The sequence below is a fragment of the Lagopus leucura genome, unplaced genomic scaffold (genome assembly GCF_019238085.1).
Source record: "Lagopus leucura isolate 7727_CA_CO unplaced genomic scaffold, USGS_WTPT01 Super-Scaffold_100002, whole genome shotgun sequence".
NCBI classification, from domain to species: domain Eukaryota; kingdom Metazoa; phylum Chordata; class Aves; order Galliformes; family Phasianidae; genus Lagopus; species Lagopus leucura.
The window spans coordinates 74,512,337-74,534,626 of record NW_024962263.1 but is presented as its reverse complement, the minus strand read 5'-3'; the positions used below and the strand labels follow the sequence as shown (position 1 = coordinate 74,534,626).

At 36.1% G+C, this 22,290-nt stretch overlaps 1 long non-coding RNA gene across 3 annotated transcripts; it reads right to left on the bottom strand.

Moving 5' to 3' along the window:
* Window positions 1-1,629: 1,629 nt before the first annotated feature.
* Window positions 1,630-13,911, bottom strand: LOC122179250. 3 transcript variants are annotated; one of them, XR_006178607.1, is made up of 3 exons: window positions 13,840-13,911; window positions 10,471-10,553; window positions 1,630-1,724 (listed from the first exon to the last, which is right to left on the bottom strand). It is a non-coding gene; the product is annotated as an uncharacterized LOC122179250 (long non-coding RNA). The 3 variants fall into 3 exon arrangements; XR_006178608.1 differs by lacking the exon at window positions 1,630-1,724 and adding an exon at window positions 2,580-2,681; XR_006178609.1 differs by lacking the exon at window positions 1,630-1,724 and adding an exon at window positions 9,288-9,309.
* Window positions 13,912-22,290: the final 8,379 nt, after the last annotated feature.

Sequence of the window (22,290 nt, the reverse complement as noted above, 5' to 3'; positions counted from 1 at the left end):
GGCTGCCCAAACTGTACAGTGTTCAGCAAAACACACAGAAGGTATAGGGTCTATGTGGTACCCAAATAGATGCAGCAAACTTCAGACATTTGAACAGAGGCATTGTCCCAGGGCCTTCAAAAAGCTCAGAAAGGGTAAACTGCCCTTGTAGCTGGACTAAAATCCATCACCAATGGTACTTTACCTCTATCCATTCCAGCTAGTGAAAGTACAGGAAGGTGATGGTGATGGGTCAGTAGCAGGATTGTCTTGGTGGTCTTTTTCAATCTTAATGGTTCTATGACCATATGATTCTATTCTATGATCTCATCCCTTCTCTAGCTTGATCACACACATTGCAAGCTAGGACACTGAGCAGTACAAACTCCTTTTTAGACACACAAGAAACAACCATAATCAATGGGCTGCTATTGTCACCAGAAAGAATTACTTTCTTGAAAGGCAGAAGTCATCAGTTGCCTCTTGAAGTTAAGTCAGAGAAGGGCAACAAAGTTCGTGAGGGGTCTGAAGCACGAGCCTTATGAGAAGTGTCTAAGCAAGCTGAGATTGTTCAGTTTGAAGAAGAGAAAGCTCGGGGTGACCTTAACATGCTCTATAACTGCCTGAAGGGAGGCTGTGGTGAGGTGGGAGTTGGCCTCTTCTCCCATGTAACTAGCAATAGGACTAGAGGGAATGGTCTCCTGTTATAGTGGGGGAGATTCAGGTTGGACATTAGGAAATACTTCTTCTCCAAGAGTGGTCAGGAGCTGGAACAGACTGCACAGGGAGTTGGTGAAGTCACTGTCCCTGGAGGTGTTCAAGAAATGTTTAGATGTTGTGCTGAGGGATATGGTTTAGTGGGAAATATTGGTGATGTGTGGACGGTTGGATTGGATGAACTTAGAGGTCTTTGTCAACCTTGGTGATTCTATGATTCAATGATTCTAAGTCTTTCTACTTATTTGAGTGAGTTTTGGATCGGCTGATAGAAGTGTTAGGAACTGGATCAAAATGAGTCAGATCTTATCTATATACAGCATATTTGCCAGAAGTATGTTTGTATTTGCATTCCAATGAAAAAGTGAATGTTGGTTTGAAGGGAGGCTAAGCATGAGTCAGACTATATGTTTGTATTCAGAGTTTTATAGTAAGGTTTCCTTCTAATTTTACATATTTAATTGTATTTAATTCATAACTGTACACCTGCTTCCAGGTGAATATACACATGTGAATATATACATGTGAATATATACTATATTCACATGTAAAATAAAATAATGTAAAACAAATTAAAACAATCCAAAATAAAATAATAAAAAATAAATGAAAATTAAATAGCAAAACAAAAATTGGCTAGCAAGTTGTCTTTGTAATGAAAAACACTTGCAAACACAGTCTTCTTGCACCCCATGTTTATACAGGTTACTGCTTCACTAATTAAATTATTTAATTTTAAAATATCCATTTTCTCTGCTATACACTTTATGATGGTAGGTCACTGACCTACCTCTGTGATATTGAAATTCAGTATTATGCTTCATTTACCTTACACAATCCACACACATACTCAGAATTCTAGCTTTCATCCACTTTGTAGCACTACCCTTTGTTCAATAGGCTTTTATTCAGGAAACAAACTGACACTACAAACTTTAATTTATCATTTTCTTACATATCCCAGTGAGGCAGAGTCCTTTGAGCAGCGAACAATAGTTGAAGGCAGTGATCTGTGGAGATAGAACTTCCTAGGGAGAATCAAAGTATAAAAATGGGAAACAAAGATATGTCAATATTTTGTTATTTAAAAATTTTCTCCCTCATATATTTTACACATTTGCCCAAACCAAGATGAAAGACATAAAAAAACTTAAAATATTATATATTTGCTTTGTTTCAGGCTTTTTTAGTTTAGTTTTTTTGTTGTTGGTGGTGGTGTTATTTTTGTTGTTATTGTTGTTGTTTTGTTTGTTTGTTTATAGATAACATTTCAACTTAGCCTTTTAAAGCTTTAAATTTCTGTGCTTTTTAACTCTTTTTGTAATAGAAGTGATGGGTTAAATTCTGGCCATAGTGAAGAGGCTGAAAATAAGAGGGACCAAATTTCAAATCCACGGATTTGATGTGCGATGTGACAAAAACAGGACTTGAGAGGAGAAAGATTATATATAGGGGGCATGACTAACCACAGAGAGGAGGAGGAAATGAACAAAAAAAGAAAAAGGTAATGCACTCTAAAAGGTTCATAAAGGCCCATATGATGTAATTACACTGGTATGTTGTATGCAATTAATGTCAAAATTTGCTAAAAAAAAACTTGCAGTAGAAATGTCAGTTTAATAAATATTATGATTATAAGTAACTCACAGTGGTGGTAAAATGTATATTATTCATAGCTACAAAAATCTGGATTTAAGAAAGCCATTAAATGACAATATTAAATTCTTTATCTAATTCTCAATAAATATCCCATAGTATTCTAAGCTTTGACAAAGATGCAGAGATGAGTAGATGGCTGACTGAAATAATCAATGTCTCTTACTCTGTTTGAATTTAATTAATCTGCTTTTCCAATTTTCTCTCTCACCTCCTCAGATGTACAAAGTGATAGGAGTTATTTTATTAGTGAAGCAGACATGAGAGCGACTGAATCCCAAGAGAGAGTGTGGTCTATGGAGAATTCCTGCCAGAGCATTCAGGAGTTACTGTGACAAGACAAGCAGAAATAGTTTCAAACTAAAAGAGAGGAAATTTAGGTTGGATATAAGGGATAAGTTATTTACAACAAGGGTGGTAAGGCACTGGAACAGATTGCCTACAGGTGGTGTATGCCCTATCCTTGGAGTCATGCAAGATCAGGCTGGATCAGGCTCTGAGCAATGTGATCTAGTTGTAGATGTCCCTGTTCATTTCAGGAGTTGGACTAGATGACCTTTAAGGGTCTCTTCCAACTCAAACAATTATTTGATTCTATGAATCATTAAACTAATATATTTATGTTTGTATATAATGGAAAAATACACGTTGAAGAGTAAAAGTGAGAAAAAGAAAGTGAATATAATTTTGCCTGACTACAGAGCAAAATGTACCTCTTGCAAAATATTACTTAAATTGCTATGAAAACTATTTTTGTTTCAGAAATGCTTATTATTCTTCAAAAAATTCATTGTTGCTCTTTTAATAAAAAGAAAATTGTTTCTTGCCTCTAGTTCTCAAATTATTCCTCTTGCATACTGTATGCAAGTTTTAATATTATAAAATTTATTATAAATCCACAAAAAGTTAGAAATTACTTTCTAATAGTAGGATGAACTATAAAAAAAAAAAAAAAAGCTCTTCATTAACTAGCAGCTTTATGTTTTAACATGAATTGTTTCTTAAACAAAATCATCTCTGATAACCAAAGGAAAATATTTGCATTTCTACTGGTGTTTGTCTTTTTGATATTAGTGTTTACTTTGTATACTGGTCTATAATTGATTAAAATACATGTTTATCTTTCTGGGATCTGAGAACCCCTGGAATACAATTATCCACTACAGCTGAGTAGCCTGCAGTCCTCTGGTGAACAGAATGAACTTTTAAGAGGGGTGTAAATCATATTTATTTTAGGTTTGGACTAAATATTCAATCTACACATGAACATATCATTATTAAGATCATTACTTTAAATTAATATAAATTCAGTCAGTTTAATGAGATTGGTGCATTTATTAGATCTTGTTCACTGATTTAACGCAGACTTTATACACACTGTTTAGAAATGTGCTTTTTCAGTATTTGATGGTTTTAACTCTGAATAGAATTTAGGTTTTCATATCATTCTGCTGTGATACTTTCCTCAAGGAAAATATTTGCCATATTAATAAGAGTCAAGAGAAAACATTTTCTCTAAAGGAATCTGGATCTGTATAGAGATGATGCTCACAGAAATCAGCATCTGACTACTTGGCCTAAATGTAGTATGCTGAAGTTATTTTAGTGTAAAGCCTAAAGATCTCCTAATTATTTTCTATTCCATGTTCATTCCACAAACATAATCTTCCAGCCTTGTTCTTGAAAAACAAGCTTTCTATAGCAGTAATAGCATTGAACGCTCTCTCCTGAATCCAACGGTAGACTTTCTACTCATGTTGGGGTTGTTATTTTACTACTGATTCTTTACAACTACTTAGGCTGCTCTGAAAATAATTCCTCCTATTTATTTCCATCGAAATGACAATAGCTACCAAGAGTACAACAACAGTATTTGATAAATTCTCACCTACAGAACACCACTTTTCAATTTAGTCACCACCATTATCTATGCATTTTTACCAGTGATGAATAAGAGCCTGTATACTATGCTCAAATAAACCTTCATGGCCATCCAGAATGTGGCTTTTCTTTCCAGTCACTGTCACCACAGCTGAAACGTACCATCCACCTCCTCACTGCACTCACAACCACTATTTGGTCTCCAGAAATGCTCAGTAAGCACAAATGAATGTCAGCAAATGGAATTTTTTTCCGCATGGGAGAATTCAATGACACACCTGTCTTGCTCCAATTTATGGGAGGGAGAGGAGGTTCTTTGTTACATATATAATCAACAGTTCAAATGTTGGTCCAACCAGCTTATTACAAACCTTAATCAGGAAGATGGGGAAGGGGAGGATGGACACTATTATGAATTACGGTAATGGGGAAGGGAAGAAGAGCGATAGAAAAGATAGGAAAGAAGCAAGGAGTCTTTGTAGGAAGCAAGAGGGAAATAGTACCACCATGGATCCAGCGTGGTTCGTAGTTCCATCATTGATCTTCAGTAGTGTTGGGTCGTCAGGGGTTGTTCTGTTTATGATGACCACGGCGATGATGGCAACTTTTCAATGATAGTACCAACTTATTTATAAGTCTGAAGTGGCTGAGTCAGCTCTCTTTGGAGTGACAGCTCAAATCCAAAGTGGTTGAGTCAGCTCTCCTTGGAGTGGCAGCTTCTAGGTCTGGGATCTCAGCAGAAACTCCTTTGTTCCCATCTTTCGGGCCTTGCTAGCTGATAACAGGGAGCAGGGATGCCCACCTGCATCCTGTTTTTCACAGGACACAATCGTATCATTCCCCAGTTCTCCCATACCAAGCTGGAGTTATTTGGTCACAGGCCAGATCTTCCGCCAGTAAACACTCCTGAGCACTCTCTTCCAGAGGCAAGTAGCTCTGGAGGAAGATGCTTTCAAATGTCCCCAAAGAGATTTTGATTGTCACACGGGTAACACCCATCTCTTGCCTCCTCAATAAATCAGAATCTTATCACAAGAAATACTTCAGGAAGCAAGCTTTGAGCAAAAAAAATACCAAAAAGGATTCTCATAACACCTTTGATTCATACATATTTCCATTTCAAATACCATTTTGTCAGACTGCCCCTCTCTTACCATTTGTCACATGGAAACAAAATGTAATGGAATATTGATGGGAAGGTTCAAACTCTACTGTCATACCACCAACATCCACTGCTGACATCACAGGCCAGCAGAATAAAACAGGAGGCACTGCTTTCAGAGCACCCACCTAGATAACAATAAAAGTAAAATTTAAATAATATTGTAGCATTAAAAATATTTAAGGAATATAAGAAGAAAAAAGATCTTGAAGATGAATGTGTCAAAAACAATGTCAGTGTGCTGTGCATAGTCCAGAAGTACTTGTCCATCTGTAAAAAGAGCTGGATAACAATTTTTAGTCCTACAGAGGATCTGAGACACTGAGACAGAGGAAGATCCACATTACCAGATTCCTTGATAAAAGATATGGCCAAAATACACACTGAAAAACATCCTGGAGAACAAAGCCATTAGAGAGTTACTTTTTGCCAAGTAAACCTTCCTTATTTCTGGCAGTAAGGTTCAAGGATTAAAAAAAAAAAAAAAAAAAAAAAAAAAAAAAAGTGCACTGACTCCACTGCATTAGGTATAATACAATTAATGGCATAAATATTGGATAGACCGACCAGGGGTGAAGCATTGCTGGACCTGCTGCTCATCATTGCAGCGGAGGTCATTAAAAGCGTTAAGGTTGGAGGCAGCCTAGGCTGCAACATCTATGTGTTGATTTTGTGATCTCTAGGAATGTGGGCATGGCAAAGAGTGAGGTCAGGACCCCGAACTTCAGAAGAGTGAAATTTAGGCTGAGCAGAACTTTAGGCCAGCAGACTGAGGGAGGCGATCCTGTCCCTCTATTCTGTTCTGGTGAGATGTCATGTGGAGTAATGTGTCCAGGTGCGGAGTCCTCAGTACAGGAAAGATGAGGACCTTTTGGAGTGCATCCAGAGGAAGGCCACAAAAGTGATGAAGAGATGGAACGTTTTCCCTGTGAGGACAGGCTGGAAGAGCCGGGGGCTGCGCAGCCTGGAGAAGGGAGAACTAATAGCGGCCTTTCAATATCTAACGGGGAGCTACAGGAAAGAAGGGGACAGATTCTTTATCAGGGTCTACTGTGACAGGACAAGGGAAAATGGTTTCAAAATAAAGGACGGGTGATTTAGATTGGATATAAGGAAGAAGTTCTTTTACAGTAAGGGTGGTGAAGTGCAGGCACAAGTTGCCCAGATAGGTGGTGGATGCCTTTTTCTTTAAGACATTCATGATCAGGCTGGATGAGGCTCTGAGCAATATGACCTAGCTGCAGATACGTCTGTTCATTGCAGAGGTGATGAACTAGATGACCTTTAAGGATTCCTTCTATCTCAGAAGATTTCACGATTCTATAAATTGCAGTGCTTAAGCCAAAGGAATCTGCATTTTTAACCCTTGTAGAACAGATCACAAACTGTTGGGTTCTGGTCATAGGCACTTATGTCTCACTGGTGACCCGAGGCAGGAACTCCCCTTAGGGACTGTACTCTTTGGTGGCAGGACAGGGACATTAAGAAGCAGAGATAAGTGGAGAGAGAGAAGAAAGAATCACAGAATGGCAGTAAAAAAGGTCAAAATGTCTGTTACTACAATATGCTTTGCCTTCCCAAAGAGGACTTAAAAATATATATCATTTATTCCTTATCTATCTATTCCTACCTAAAGAAACAGTTTTGAAGGCTTACAGTTGCATAAATGTCAATACCCTATTAAACATTCCAAGATCTTGTAAATATGCAACATTAACCTGACCTGAAAAACATTTGAACAATAAACAGACAGTAAGAAATACTGATTTACTAACAGTCTCTAAGTTCTGAGACTGTGCTGTAAGACATACAAAAAATAAAAACAAAAAAAAGCAACCAACCCACACCCGTGTTTCTAACAATGTGAACCTCTCTATCAGAAAGGAAAAAATTATCCTTAATGTAAGAATCCACAGGAAGTATAGTAATGATGGTCCTAAGCATAATACTTTAATCATCCCATTCTAAAATTATATAAAATCATCAGAAATTGAACAGCTGCATGTTTCTTCTAACATACTGCATCATTCAGCTTCTGCAGAAAGAAATCACTGCCTGGTCACACTGTGAGTAGCCTCTTTTTGCCTCCATCCTGGAAAAAATCCTCATGTACTTACTCATTATAAGCTCTCAGCTCTAGTGTGGCCTGTGCTAAGATGTAATGGGTTTAGCCGTTAGGCTTGGTAGTTTAATTTCACTTAATACCATACCAAATGCTATAGAAGTCTTTAAATCAGTGGAACTATGCTGATTTATACTACCAGCCAGAGGAGCACATTGTAACACAGCATCAGTTGCACCTACTTAGGGCCTTCCACTGTGCAGGAACAGTAGTGACACACTGACATAAGCCAGGGTAGCTCTAAATCAGATGGCAGGAGTACTGATAACACAAGGCCCTAGAGTTATTTTCTCTCTCAGCCCTTGAAAGTAGTTGTTAAATAAGGAGTCGGGTAGAATGTAACATAGCAAAGATCTCCAACCTAAGATGCATTATACACATCTTAACAACGTCCTCTCGTATCTGAGGTGTTATTATGTCCTCATTCTCACGTGTAGATAATGACATTGTCTACAGCTATCTTTTTTGATAATTCCCTCCTTAAGGTTGTGACTAACAATAGTAAATGAGGGTATGCTTCCCTCTCCAAACAGCCCTTTTGAATGTCTTTAATATGAAATGGCAAAATAAATATTGGAAATCAACTGCTTAACTACTCTGTTTAGCTCTCGACATTCTCTTTCACTCACTAAATACACATGCATATTAGTAATAATCCTTATATGACAGCAGAGCGCTGTTCAAGTGTGTTCCTAACCATGTTTTGTGATAGAGAAATGTGAGCTTAAGATGCCTTCACAATCCTAGTGTCAGCAGCTTGACTGTAGTTGCACAGTACATAACAATAGCTGCCACATCAGGGCAGAACTGTGGCTTTCAATCAGCTGCTAATTTGTATACAGGGAGTATAACATTTCCTTCTTTCATTAGTTCTTCATCTTGTTCATTTAGATTACAAACACTTAAGGATTAGATTGTCACTCTGATCACATATTCTAACAGAGTGAGATTTTTCTTTCTTAATTTAATTTGTCTAAAATATAAACATTAATCCTAAACTCATCATTTGCAGATCATCCTGAAATTGGATTTGAAGAGAGGTAGAGAGACCTAAACTCCAGAGACTGATGTGTCTATCCATTGGTTTATGAGTTGGAGGGAATGTCCATGCCTATTCCTAGCTTTGGCTAGATAATAAATATTAGCTGGAGAGAACGTCATCACTAGTAACTTTTCTGAAGTTTCTAGATTCTGTTGTAATATTAAGAATTATTAGTCAAGCTGTAATATATAGTAATATATTGCTGCAAGATTGGTGTCAGGGAAGTTTTTTGGATCTTATCTGGTTGATTTTTATTTATTTATTTATTTTTACTGTGGTTAATTTAGAATCATAGGACTATAAAATCCTTAGAGTTAGAGGGAACCTTTGAGAGCCATTTAGTCCAACTCCCCTGCAATGAACAGGGACACCACAGCTTGATCAAGTTGCCCAGGGCCTTATCCAGCCTCATCTTAAAAGTCTCCAGGGACGGGCACCAACCATAGCACTAGGTAACCGGTTCCAGTGCCTCACCAACTTCATTGTAAAAGATTTTTTCCTTTTATCAAACCTAAGTCTACCCCCCTGTGCCTGATGCCATTTCCCCTTATTTTATCCGTTCCCTTCTTTCCCACAGTTCTCCATTAGATACTGAATGGTCACTATCGAGTTACCTCACAGCCTTCTATTCTCCAGGCTGAACAGCCCCGGCTCTCTCAGCCTATCCTCATAGCAGAGGTGTTCCAATCCAAGGGTCTTTTTTGTGGTCCTCCTATGGATGCACTCCAATAGGTTCTCATTTTTCCTGTACTGAGGACACCACACTGGACACATTACGTAACACATCACAGTACAGAGCAGAAGGGCAGGATCACCTCCCTCACCTGCTGGCCATGCTTCTTCTGATGCAGTTGGCTTTCTGGGCTGTGAGGACACATGGCTGGCTCATGTCCAGCTTCCCACCCACCAGTGCCCCCAGGTCTTTTTCAGCTGAGCTTCTCTCTAGTCCTTTCATCCACCCAGTTTGTATTGGTAGTGTTGGTTGCCTCAGCACAGGTGCATGACATTGCACTTAATTTATTAATAATCAATTGGTCTCTTATGGTTATCTTGATTTTTCTTATGATTTCAACTATATTTTTGTGTTCCTAATCTATTCAAATCTTTTTGCTTTATCTCTGTTGATATGACTCTATTCTTAAAGCAATGAATGATTTCTCATAGAACTGCTTGCAACAGTAATCATCATTAATTTATAACCTTTGCTAGCTGTGCACCTCAGTCTCAACAGGTAATTAGATAAAAGTAGCTTAGAAAAATTTCATTGTTTATATATGTTACAAATATTGCTTTTTCTGAAAGGAGAAACTCAGCGTTCACTGCTTGTAATTTCCATTCTCTGTTTTGACATAAAAATACAAACACAGTTACAGAACACAGAAAAAGGAAATTAATCTCTGTCTATATTCAGCTGCTCCACAGAATTCAAACCTGTGGATTTAAACCAGCACAGACATTTGTGTCTGATTATAGCAAACAAACCTCTTGAGATATCATTTTGATGTAAAACATTTGTAGTTTCTACCTGTTCATTTCTTATGTTTATGAGGTAAGCTACTTAAAATCATTATGGAAGTGCTAGTTATTACTCTGGAGATAATTTAACATAGAATAAAACATCTACATGTCTCTGTACTAAATAAACCATTCCACAGAAAATTGTAAAAAATTACAGGGGAGGGAGGATTGGCTTTTAGATTTTTTTTATTTTTTGGTACATCTTTTCATTTAATAGAATTCTATGATATGAACATGTGCTCTCATACCCCAGTGCTTCTGCCACTGTCATTTTATCTGTTTTTCTCTGCTTGGTATTCCTCCCCAGCAATTTTCAAAGACCCACCCCAAAAGGAATATGACTAATATTGAGGAATACTGGCAATTTCTATCAGATAGACGAATTGTTCCCACCTGTCTCTCATCCAGCTTTGATCCTGCAAATCAAATGTATGGGCAACACGTGACATCTGGCCAGTTGCAACTCATTACAGGATCTGAATAGAAATACAGAATGAAAAGGACTGCCTGAGACCTTGTAGTCAACAAAAGAACTCAAGCATTTTCCACAAAGGCACCTGAAGTATATTTTGCTTGATAAAAACAGAAATCTCTTCATTCACTTAGAAATTTAATAGGAAAGAAAATGAGGCCTCTATTTGTTGTTGTTGTTGTTGTTGTTGTTCTTGTTCTTGTTCTTGTTCTTGTTACAGGGATAGAAAAAAACATTGATCATTTATCCAGCAAAGGAACTGCATTTTAAGGAAAAGCAACTCCATTATTATAGGATTTTCCACGGCTACCTCTATATTAAAATATAAAGAATTACATACTGTAATGTCAAATTTTGAAAGACATCAGTTTAGCACATGCAGAACTTTTATTTGTTGAAAATAATTACATTGAAATGGTCAAAAATTTATATGAAATATTAAGATTTATATTTATAAGAAATATAAAGCCTGAGATCTAATATCCTCATCTGAAAATATGAATCTTTTTTTGTTCCCTTGTTGGATGAATTTTCAAAATGTATTTGCTGTGACATATGGTTACAATATGCACATCGTCCATACTCTTGAAAGAAATGAGCAAACCAGTTATCCTTACTTACATCTTGCACTGCACAGCACTGATAAATCAAGTCGTATTCCACAATGTCCTAGTGTGCTACACAGAAATGGAAGTTAAAGATTACCTGAGTCTCAAAAGTTACCTAACTATAGAACAAAGAAAAATACACTGGACAGTTAAAGACAGGTAAGCGAGTAAGAAATGATATCACCCAGCAGAAAACAGATTTCAACATCCCAGGCACAACCTGTCACATGATAAATATCCAAAAAATTGGGACTTCTTGAACACAAATTGTCCTTAAAACAGATAAGAAAGTGTTGCTGTGGTAATAATTTGCATACTAAAGTGTTTGTTATCAACAAGGCAAGATTCTGTCATCCTCCCTGGAACTGTTCAAGGCCAGGTTGTAGTAATTAACGGCATCCTGATCTAGTGAGAGGTGTCCCTGCCCATGACAGGCAGGTTGAACTATGTACTTGAAGATCACTTCCATCTCAAACCATTCTATGATTCTGTGATCCTTATTTATTTGGAAAAAACAAAAAAAAAGGCAACACTTCTAGAGCAATCCCACTAATTTTTTTATCATGTTTAACAAGAGTGTACCAGAGAAGTTCTTCTGAAATGATGAGTGTAGTTTGGTTTCAGTGACAGTACTTGAGTATTAAAATATTTTCAGTGTTAACAGACCTGGAAAACTGAAAAACAGAAAAAACTGAAAAACAATGAGGAGATTGTTTGAAAGATCCTATCAAGAAGCACATGAGACTGAGTAAGAAAGGATTACTCTTGTTCAGTGAGAGTCAGTCTTATACACTAATTTTATTAGACCTAGAGAGGTACTAATCAGGGCATGATAGTAGTTTAAAATGGTGCATGAGAAAAAAATGGTAATGGACAATATTTTAGCAAATATTACCCGGTAGAACAATAAAGAGGGAAAAGTTACATTTGCAGAACTGAAAAAAAAAAAAAAATTAAAGAAAAAAAGGAAAAATTAAATAGGCCCACTGAAGATAAGAGGTACTCAGAAAAGATACATAATAGCTCCTTCTTAAATGTAAATCAAGGATAAAGACTGTGATAAGATACATAATACAGCTGACATTTCAGAATGTGTCAAGATCAATTGGCAAGCTAATTAGGAAATGGATGAATAAAACAATTAATTATGTACTTTTAAAATTAGAAGTCAATAACTAATGCAGTCAGCCATTTGGGAGAAAAAAAGGAAAGCAAAATCTTAAAATCTTGGAACTCATCAGTCAGAGTTCTCAGCATTCCCCACACCTTGGTGCTTAGAACTTGAATAGGTATGAAGAATACTTGAATTATGTCTTCAGAGCCAAGTAACATTCTCTTTCTTCTCTTCTGAGTTATGAACATGCTTGTCTTCAGGGCACGAAAGTTTATTACTTAAGGAATTTTGAATTAGAAATGGAATTTGAGAGTGGGACTGTAGTGATCAATAGTAGATAGAGCAGTTTATTACACCTTACTTCTAAATAATGTTAATAAGGCACAAGCAGCTCCACTTTAGTGAATGTTATTGATGAAATACTGTGAGGAAAAATATGAAAAGATCATTTTTATCCAGGTAACTAAATCTTATCAAAGGGGAGAACAGGATCAAAGCAAAAATAGAGAGAGCAGTATGACCTTAAGGCTAAAAAAGTTAATCACATGCAGATCTGTCTTAGGGGGAAAAAAAAGAAAAAAAATGCAGCCAGCAGCTTGAGGAAAGTGATTAAGGGATTATTTGATTATTCATCTTCACTCAGTGCTGTGGCACCAGTACTGTGCCCAGACTGGGGCTCCTCACTACAAGAAAGACTTTGACATATTTGGTGAATTCAGTGATGGCCACTGAAGCACACGTAGCACAGGAGGAGAATCTGAAAAAGCTGGTCCTGTTTAGCCTGGAGGAGAGTCAAAGACAGAAGACTTTATTGCTATCTATAGTTAGCTCATGGGAATGCAGAAATGGGTAAGCCAGATTTTTATCAAGTGCATAATGAAAGGATAAGAAGTATTCTATGCATACTCCAACATGGAAAATGTCATTTGATTTTAGAAAAACATTGTCAGTTTGAGAGTGATCCATACCAGAACATGCTGCCTTTGCAGATAATCAAACCTTGACTGGACAAGACCGTAAGAAAGGCCTGAACTATTTGGATCTCTTTTCAGTAGACATTTGGACAAGATGACTTTTGGATGCCTCTTCCTTTATAAATTACATTGAGTCCATGTTTCTGTGCAAATGTAAACTGGTTTTATAGCTTTTACCCTAAAGTATTAAAGAAACTAGCCAAAATGAACATATGGAAGGGGGATTTGAGAGAAGGCAACCTGTAGCATTTTTCTTTCAAAAATCATGTAGTGGGTTGGGAGGAGAATCTAAGCAATCCAAAAAACTATGTGGGAAAGTTTTTTTGGAAAACACTCAGATGGAATGAGTGTACAGATAACTTGAATATATATTTTTAATATATAACAAACAGGAGTTGTAAGAAAATATCCTGTAGAGAGGTCCGTTTTCTTCCTTGGACCAAATTAACTACTATAGCTGATAAAGAGAAAAGAAGTATATATAATAAATTTATACCTCTAATAAATTCTATGTAATAGCCTTATTAGAAAATAAGTAGGTGTATGTTTGAAATTGATAGTCAAAGAATATTTTTTTAATTATTTGTCACTGACCTCTGAGTTCACTGCACGTGACATCCCGTAAAGGCCTTTTTTTGATGCATTAGCATTTTCCTTAATGACCTGCACCACAAAAGAGGAAGAGGGCTATAAAATCTGTGAGAGTACAAGAAATCTGGAGAATATTATCAAAATTCTCCAACATGCTGAAGAGGTTGTTTGAAGTCACACAAAATCCAGTAAAGGCAAGCAGTGGAAAAACTATCAATGTGTTACTAACAAATACTGATGGAGGATGTACAAAAGGGAATAAAAAAAAGTGAAATAATTAGCTTGGCATAGTACATTCAGGGGATTATACTGGATCAGAAAATAACCGTGGTAGTATGATGCATTTTTGAGAAGGATAACTTTCATTCTGAAAGTACTTGTTCTATTATATATTTAATATTGGTAAGGCCTTGGCTGGAGTAACAAACTTTACAGAACAAATGCTATGAATGATAACAGAAAGCTGGAAAGGATACAAAAAAAGTAAGAAAGAATGCTAAAAGATTAGAAATTATGCCTGTAAAGAAAGATTAAAGCTTCTGCAGTCCTTTAGTCTTGGAAAAGAGACAGCTGAGTGTGAATACCAAAAGCAGTATGCCATGTAAAATGCCAGCAGAAAGAGGATGATAATCATGTTTGCTCTACTGCCAATATCGAAAAAACAAGAAGTTGTCAACCTAATTTGCAGAAAATGTAGGTTGGATATTAAAGAAAGATGTCAAAATGCAGTGCTGCTGTATTACGAAGACAGGCTTTGTAGAAATATTACAGATTTTTCTTACTTTCTGCTTTTAAAAACAAATGGGATATGTTGCTATTTAATGAAGTAAACTCGATCCTACCTTAGCAGTGAGGGTAAACTAGACAAGCAATGGTTCACTCAAAACCTCAGACCTAGGCTGACATCTCAGTCTATACAGCCCACACTTGTTAGACAGTGATGGAGAGTGTGTTTGTACAAGGACTGCTAAGTCTGTACAGGCATTTCTCTTGATTGCTGGCAAAGTAAAAGGTTCTTCGCGACCCAGGTTCTCCTTACAGTATTTTTTTCTCTGTTTCTAAATTCTGCATAGGGTGCATAGAGCTATATATAGATGCTTTTTAATTTGTTATACATTCCAGTTAGTTTAAAGTTCAGCTTGGTGGGTTAAAACTCAGAGAAGCAGGGAAATCATTTAGAAATGAATTACACAAATTACATGGTTAAGAAATGAATTAAGTATACTTTTAATAGAGGAAAATCAGACCAGTAGGTAAAGTGACTCAAAATTAGCTCAGCAATTAATCTGATCAGCAGACAAGCCACTGAAGAATGGATTAATTAAGCTAGCAGAAAATTAATTAAGTTATGCAAAGAGTCAGATAGGAATAATTAATTAATTAAGTAGTCAGGCCTGTGGCTTGTGTAGTACAGAGCAGGGTGATAACTATATATCCTGTAAACAGGATAAATAGTTATCAAGATAGAATATTAAAACACCAATTTATGAAAGTTATGAAAACAGATTTATTACCAGCAGTGCTAGCCATTGGAGCCACAGAGTTGGAAATGTAGCAAAAATTGATTCTTTTTCTTATACTATCAGATCACATAAAATAACTTCCATTACCTAAGGTAGCCCAAATGCTTTGTTGTTGTGAATATTTCTGCTTTTACAACAACAACGAAGTTTAAAATTTTAAAAATAAAATGTTTTGAATTTTAAAATTTTCATGTCTTATTGTAAAGGGTATCTGGGTGTAGAAAGCTAAACCAAGGGGAACTAATGGTTATCCACTGGTTAGAACATTGTCATGCGATATCAAATCCTGTCTATCTTTCAGGATATTTTTATCCCAAATAGAAGGTTTAGAAACTAAAAGCTTCAAATTTCAAAATAACAGTCTAACCTTACAATCCAGAATATTCATATAGGATCAGTATATTCATAGGATCTCCCCACTTATACCTTTCAGAGCTATTCTAGTTTCTGTACACTATACAAATATTCTTTGTGGCCAGAGGGGTAATATGCAAACATTCCTGTAGTTTGATGCCTAGGGTATTCCCTATTAATGTCAAATGAGATATCCTTATTAAAGGTATGTTTCTTTTTGAATGTAGAGGAGATATGTTTCTTTTTGAATGTAGAGGAGATATGTTTCCAACTTGGCAGAATTTCTTCCTCTCTTGGGATGTAATTTGCAACTGATAACCATCCAGATTGTCTGCAGATTTCTTCAGAGAACTATCTACGTTCTCTGAATTCTGTCTAAAGAGATCGCATACATCTGAAGCATTTTTAAATTGTTCAAACCCCCAACTTCCCTAAAGTCTAGACATATGGTACAGGCTGCAGAGCAACCTGGGAAAATATTAGAGAGGAAAGATTCATCTGGAAGCTAACAAATACAGTGAGAAAAATAAGAAAGCATAAAAACAAGTTCCAGGAAAATCCACAGCCAGTCTGGAACCAGAAGATGAAATCTGGTAGCTATGTTCAGCTGTGATGGCTGATTTTCAAATACTCATTTTAAGTAGCCAAAAACTCCAAGAGTAAGGATATCGATCATGTTGAAGAATGACGTATGGATCTGGAAATTCTCTAGGACATATTACAAAGTCTCAGCCTTAGAAGCATTTCACATCTTTGACCTTTCCACTCCATCTATGTAAATCTAATGTTCATAGGAAGTCCAAAGAATGAATTAGAGAACAATTCTGGCATAAGACTTGCATATGAAACAATTGCCCTAGACAACTATATATCATATTAAAGACAATCCGTTTAGTATAGGAGAATTCTTCACTCATTCAGTGTTCATATCACATTTCCCAGGAATCATTCCTCAGTCAATTGTCTCTTGGACTGGGACAGATCTGGGACTTCCTCTCTCAACTTTTATTCCAACCATAGCTGCTCTCTTCATCAGCTAGCCCGGGTTTCTGAAATTCATGTTGGATGTTTACAAAGTAATTCATAATAACATTTTTCGCAGACTGCATTCTGCAAACTCAAAATGAAGTTAATCTTTTTGCCATATGAAAAAAGTATAATTGCATGGGACCAGTGCTATTGCAGAGTTGATAACTTTTGAGTACATATTTTTTAAAATATACCTCGAAGAATTCTGCAAATCTACTGTTTTTAATTTAGTGTTAGGATAGTACCAATATAAAAAGACTTCATGAAGACCATCTCCTGGTAAGTATAAGTAGTCTAATTGATGTAGTATTGTATGAAAAATGTTCTGCTTTGTTGTAGGCACACTTTTTCAGATGTACTACAAAGGCACCAGAGGCACATTTCTTCTCTCTATATAATGAAAACACATAAGGAAAAGGTGTTCAGATGTTACCATGGTGGCTACAGAGCCCGACTATAGCAGTTTTTTTCTGCTCAGTTGCAAATTTCAAACTCCTCCAAAGATTCAGCAGACCAGTCAGGGATGGAATTGACATTTCTTATGAAAGGCAGAGACAGCTAGCCTCTTTTCTGCTAATTGTAGGCAATGGTACTCTAAACTCTCCTAAGTAACCATTTTGTTATTAGTTTGAATTACTGCCTCTTCCCTTAGAGACAAAGATTTTCACTCTTGCAGTACTAGAAAACTTCTTCATGTTTCTATGTTTCAGTGCTGTCTTAAAGCTAACACAACATTCACAGTGCTGCACCAGCTGCGAGTGGCTTGACAGCTACTCTTTTAATTCTAACTGAGATGTTTTGTTGCTACTGAGATTTCTTTTCATTTTTACCCTCGTTTTTCTCAGTGTGTTTTACATAATTATTCCAATTTTTCTCTAATTATGGAATTTGATTAGACACACACAACACACAGGTAACAGCTGTAGAAATTGATTCTTATTTTTCAGTCATTACTTACAATATAAATATGTTGGCATCCAGATCACTTTCATGAATTATTCATGCCAAGCTTGATGTGCTTTACTTAGAAATATGCATGTAAATAAAAACACAGAAAAACAGTAGAAGGGGATAAGAAGTGACTGTTCCATTTCTTGTGACTTCCAGGTATTTGTTCAGCTTCTTTCATGTGGCTCCTTGCCAGATCCCAACCACTGCACTTCAATTTGTGTCCCTCACTGTATAAGTCCACGTAGGGTCACAGAAAGCATGATGCTGCAATGGATCATTCAGACTGTGAGCCAAGAGGGCAGTGGTCAGACTCCAGGCTGTCACCTCACAATGTCTTTTCATTTTTCATTTCCAAACAGGGGCATGCCAGGTTGTACTGCGACAGCAGGGCTCCAGCCAGTTAAACTGAGCATCAGGTTTTTCCAGGTGACCAAGCCACATGGACATAAGGAAAAACTTTTTCTCTCAGGGAGTTGCCAGGCACTGGAATAGCTTGCCAGGGAGGTGGTGGAGTCGCTGTCCCTGGCAGTGTTCAAGAGGCATCTGGATGAGGAGCTACAAGATATGGTTTAGTGCTTGTGGTAGTAAGGGTAATGGGAGGACAGTTGGAGTAGATGATCTTGCAGATTCTTTGTGATTCTATGATTTTGCAGTGGGGAGAAAGGCTGGGGGATTGCCTAGCCCATGCAAGTGGTCAAGCTCTTATGTCTACAGAAAAGAATGATCGTCCTGGTGCTAACTATACATACATATACATGTATATATATACATATATATATATTTTTCATACTTTAACTATTCACGATTACAGTGAGCAGATCTATCTAAAAATACACAAAAACAAAATACCGTGTTATTTGTAACATTTTGTAAATCAAAAGTGATCAATGTTAATACTCTTGACATTTTTGAACTCAAGCCTTATGGATTTTTGTTTTATTAAATCAACACTATTTATTTTATGTCTGGAACGTGACCAGCAATGCTAATGGTTTTAAAAGATCACAGACTTTGTGAAAAAGCTTACAAATTTAGATCTTCAATAGTATATTTGACTTATTGTTTTGCTCTTATTTCATAAAGCGCTACACAGTAAGCAAAATTATGAATACATTTATTTCCAACTTTACTATCTTTTTATCTGAGTTATTTAGATAGCTTAAAAAAATCAAATCTGCTAGCAGTAGAAATTGCTCTCCTATCTTTAGCTTTTACGTTGTGCCTATGCAGAGGTAAATAATTTCATCAAATACAGCACAGGCATACTTAGTTACAGCATCAGTACAGGTGCCAAATCCATTAAAAACAGTTAAAATGTTCCTATTAATTTCAGTGGCAATTAAATTATGCCCACAATAACTATTACAATATTTAACTTCTGCAGGATTAAGTGATAAAGGAACCACAACCAGTTTAGCTCAACGTCTAATACATAGGATTAATTCCAACGTAATGTATGCTATATTTATAATTTATAAGCAGAATTAGACGTGTAACAATTACTGTTACAGGCAAGCCACCAGGCTATGTTTTTTCATATTAAAATACTAATGTGGCTATATGTTTGATTCCTGCAGAAAAATTTTCTGCCTTACATTATCGACATTCTTAAGTATCAGCTTCAGCAAACAAATTCTTTCACATCTCATTAGAATTAGAAAAGTCTTCCAATTCTCACGTGGATATCAACACATATTTTTCCTCTCACAAAAAATTAAAAATAAAATCAGTTTGCATTTCTTGGTATTTATGATTTTGTTCCATCAGAGACAACTTACATGAGAATTCAGAAAGATCTGACTTAAGCACACTTTTGTCCTGTGCTTCACAGACAGCCACATATAAGTTGATAAGCGCTGATTCCCCTGACTTACTGAAAGCTTTCCAGATTAGAAAAATTGAACCCAGAGGGCTGAATACTTCTCATTTTTCAGATAATGCAACATCATAAGGTGTGTGTCTGTCAGCTTGTTTGCAGCCTCAATTTAGAGCATAAAAAGAACTTTTTTTGCATCCTTCCAGCAGCTTGCTGCCTTTTCCTTAATACTGCCTGATAGCTGATAAATAGATTTTGTAAGTAAAACAAGATCTCTGAAGTTAATCTATTCAAGTAGTTTTTCACAAAGGGTACTGAAATGTTTCTCATCTCTTTTGGTGGCTAAATAATAACATTATAAAGTTATTTAGAAGTAGAGGCGGTATGCTTGTCACAAATAATATGAATTCATCTACCTCTCTGATTAATATTTTATATGAGCAATTTCAGACTACTTATTAGCTCTATTAATAATTAACATAATGTTATTGTGGATGATTAAGGCTATTTCTTTTAATGGAATTCTCAAATCACTTCTAACACCTCAGAATAAATTCTTTATGATATCTAGCCATGCATACATTCCTGAGTGAAAAGCTTTGTAATTACCATTCAACCAACCCTAGTATATTAACAAATAGAAGTTCTGCTCCAACTTATGTAAGAAACAGTTGCAACAAAATGTTTTATGCACTTTATACTGCTTTTCTTTTCTTTTTTTTCTTTTTTAAGCTGGTAGTATTAAATGTATTTCATGTGCTTTCTCTTGCATATTTTGTATTTGTACTTCTGAGTAATACATTCTTGGCAAAAAAAAAAAAAAAAAAAGAAGAAAGAAAGAAAAAGAATACTTTTAAATGCAGCATGCAAGATACTTAAGTAATGTTAAAATGACCAAAAACCCCACAAATTCACACCATTAATAAAATACCTGTCAGATATTCCACTGCAAAGAAATTTCAATGTAAATTTCACTGAAAACTTTGCTTTTATCTCAACTCACAAATGTCCAAGTAGGACATTTGTCTTGCAGTTCTTACAATTACTTTCACTGATCATCTCAGTTGGTGGGTCATGATGTATTTTTATGATCATTTTAAGTTATTTTATATTTTTTGCCAGATGTTAAGTTCTTCCTGTGTATAACGTAGTTGATAATTACAGTATTCCATTACATGATCTCATTTCTGTACTACAGTTTCATTCATTAAGATTTATTAAGTTATTGAGCTGAGATGGCATGAGCTCTTAGCTGATGCCCACCCAGCCAGTCATTCCTTTCCTACAATGTGAGAGGAAAATCCCTGGAGTGCAAAGGTGAAAAAACCTATTGAGATACATACAGTTTAACAGGTGAAGCAAAGTTGTCTGGGCAAGCACAGCAAAAAATGAGGAATTCTTTCAGTGCTTCCCTTCAGCCAGCAGGTGTTTGGCTCTTTCCAGGAAAGCAGGGTTCATCATGCATAACGGCTACTTTGGAAGACAAATCACACTGAATGTCCTTTTACTTTCCTCCAGTTTTACTGCTGAACATGATGTCATACAGCGTGGAATATCCTTCCATTACTTGAGGGGAGCTTATAAACAGGATGGAGATTGACTTTTTACATGGGCAGTTAGTGTTTTCTGATTTCAGAAAATGAACCAGGGAAACAAGTGAACAAACATCAATCCAGGTCAGATAGAAGGCTTGCAGGAGGAGGGGGGGGGGCTGGTTGGTTGGTTGGTTAGTTGGCTGGCTGTTCCCTCAGCAAATGAAATCAAAGGGCAAGTACACACTGAGCTAATTACATTGTAGAATAATAAGTGGTATTAAAATGAAATATAAGCTTTAAAAGTAATTACAACACAGCCCTGGAGATGAGAGAGAGAGAGGGATATGGTCCATCCATCCATCCATCCATCCATCCAATAGACAGAAGAGTTAACAAACAGAAATAAACACAGACACTTCAGGTCCGTCCACATTAGAGTTGAACTGTTTTCCTCAACTTCCATTTGCTGATTAAAAGCAATAGAATTATTATTAATGTCATGTGGACAGCATCACTCTCTGCACTTCTTAGTCAAACCACAAGAACATGTTGCCAGAATGTGAAACAAAAGTCTAAGATATTGAAGAACTTCTCAGTTTACAACTTATATGGAAAATATGGCTGGTTTCACATCCTGATTGGAATTGCCAGCAGGAGAATATTTTGACCAGTGATAACAGCCTGTAAGCCAGTCCAACATCAACAGTTTAAACATTCAATCAATTAATTACCACGCAGTTTTTGGAAGCTTCATCATTCTGAGCTTTGACTGTATAAATTAATCATCCTCATCATGCTTAACAAATATGTCATATAAATTCCTCAGAAAAAGCTGTCTGTTTCTCAGAAGTTTGTAGCAAAAAATCTCATATAAGGGAAGAAATAAATAAAGCAGGAAAAATAAGTGTTCTACTCATTCACTCTCTGAGAATTGCTTCTTGTTTCTTAGTTCAGATTCTCAGTGTTAAAAGCAAGAGAAAACAAAATTATTTTAGAAGGTAAGCTGCTGATTATTAAAAGCTGATTATTAAAATAAAATTATATTACTCTATAGAAGACTAATTATACCTGAAAGTCCTGGAAATCAAGTTGTTTATCAATTAAAATTTTTAAATCAAAGTAACAGTGCATTTATTAGTGAGTCTAAAAACAACACCAGCTTTCAAATGGCTTCCAACTTCCTCACAGCTCATGTCCCTTCATTTTACTGCTCTTACTTCGGTGTATTAAATTTTTAAATCAATTT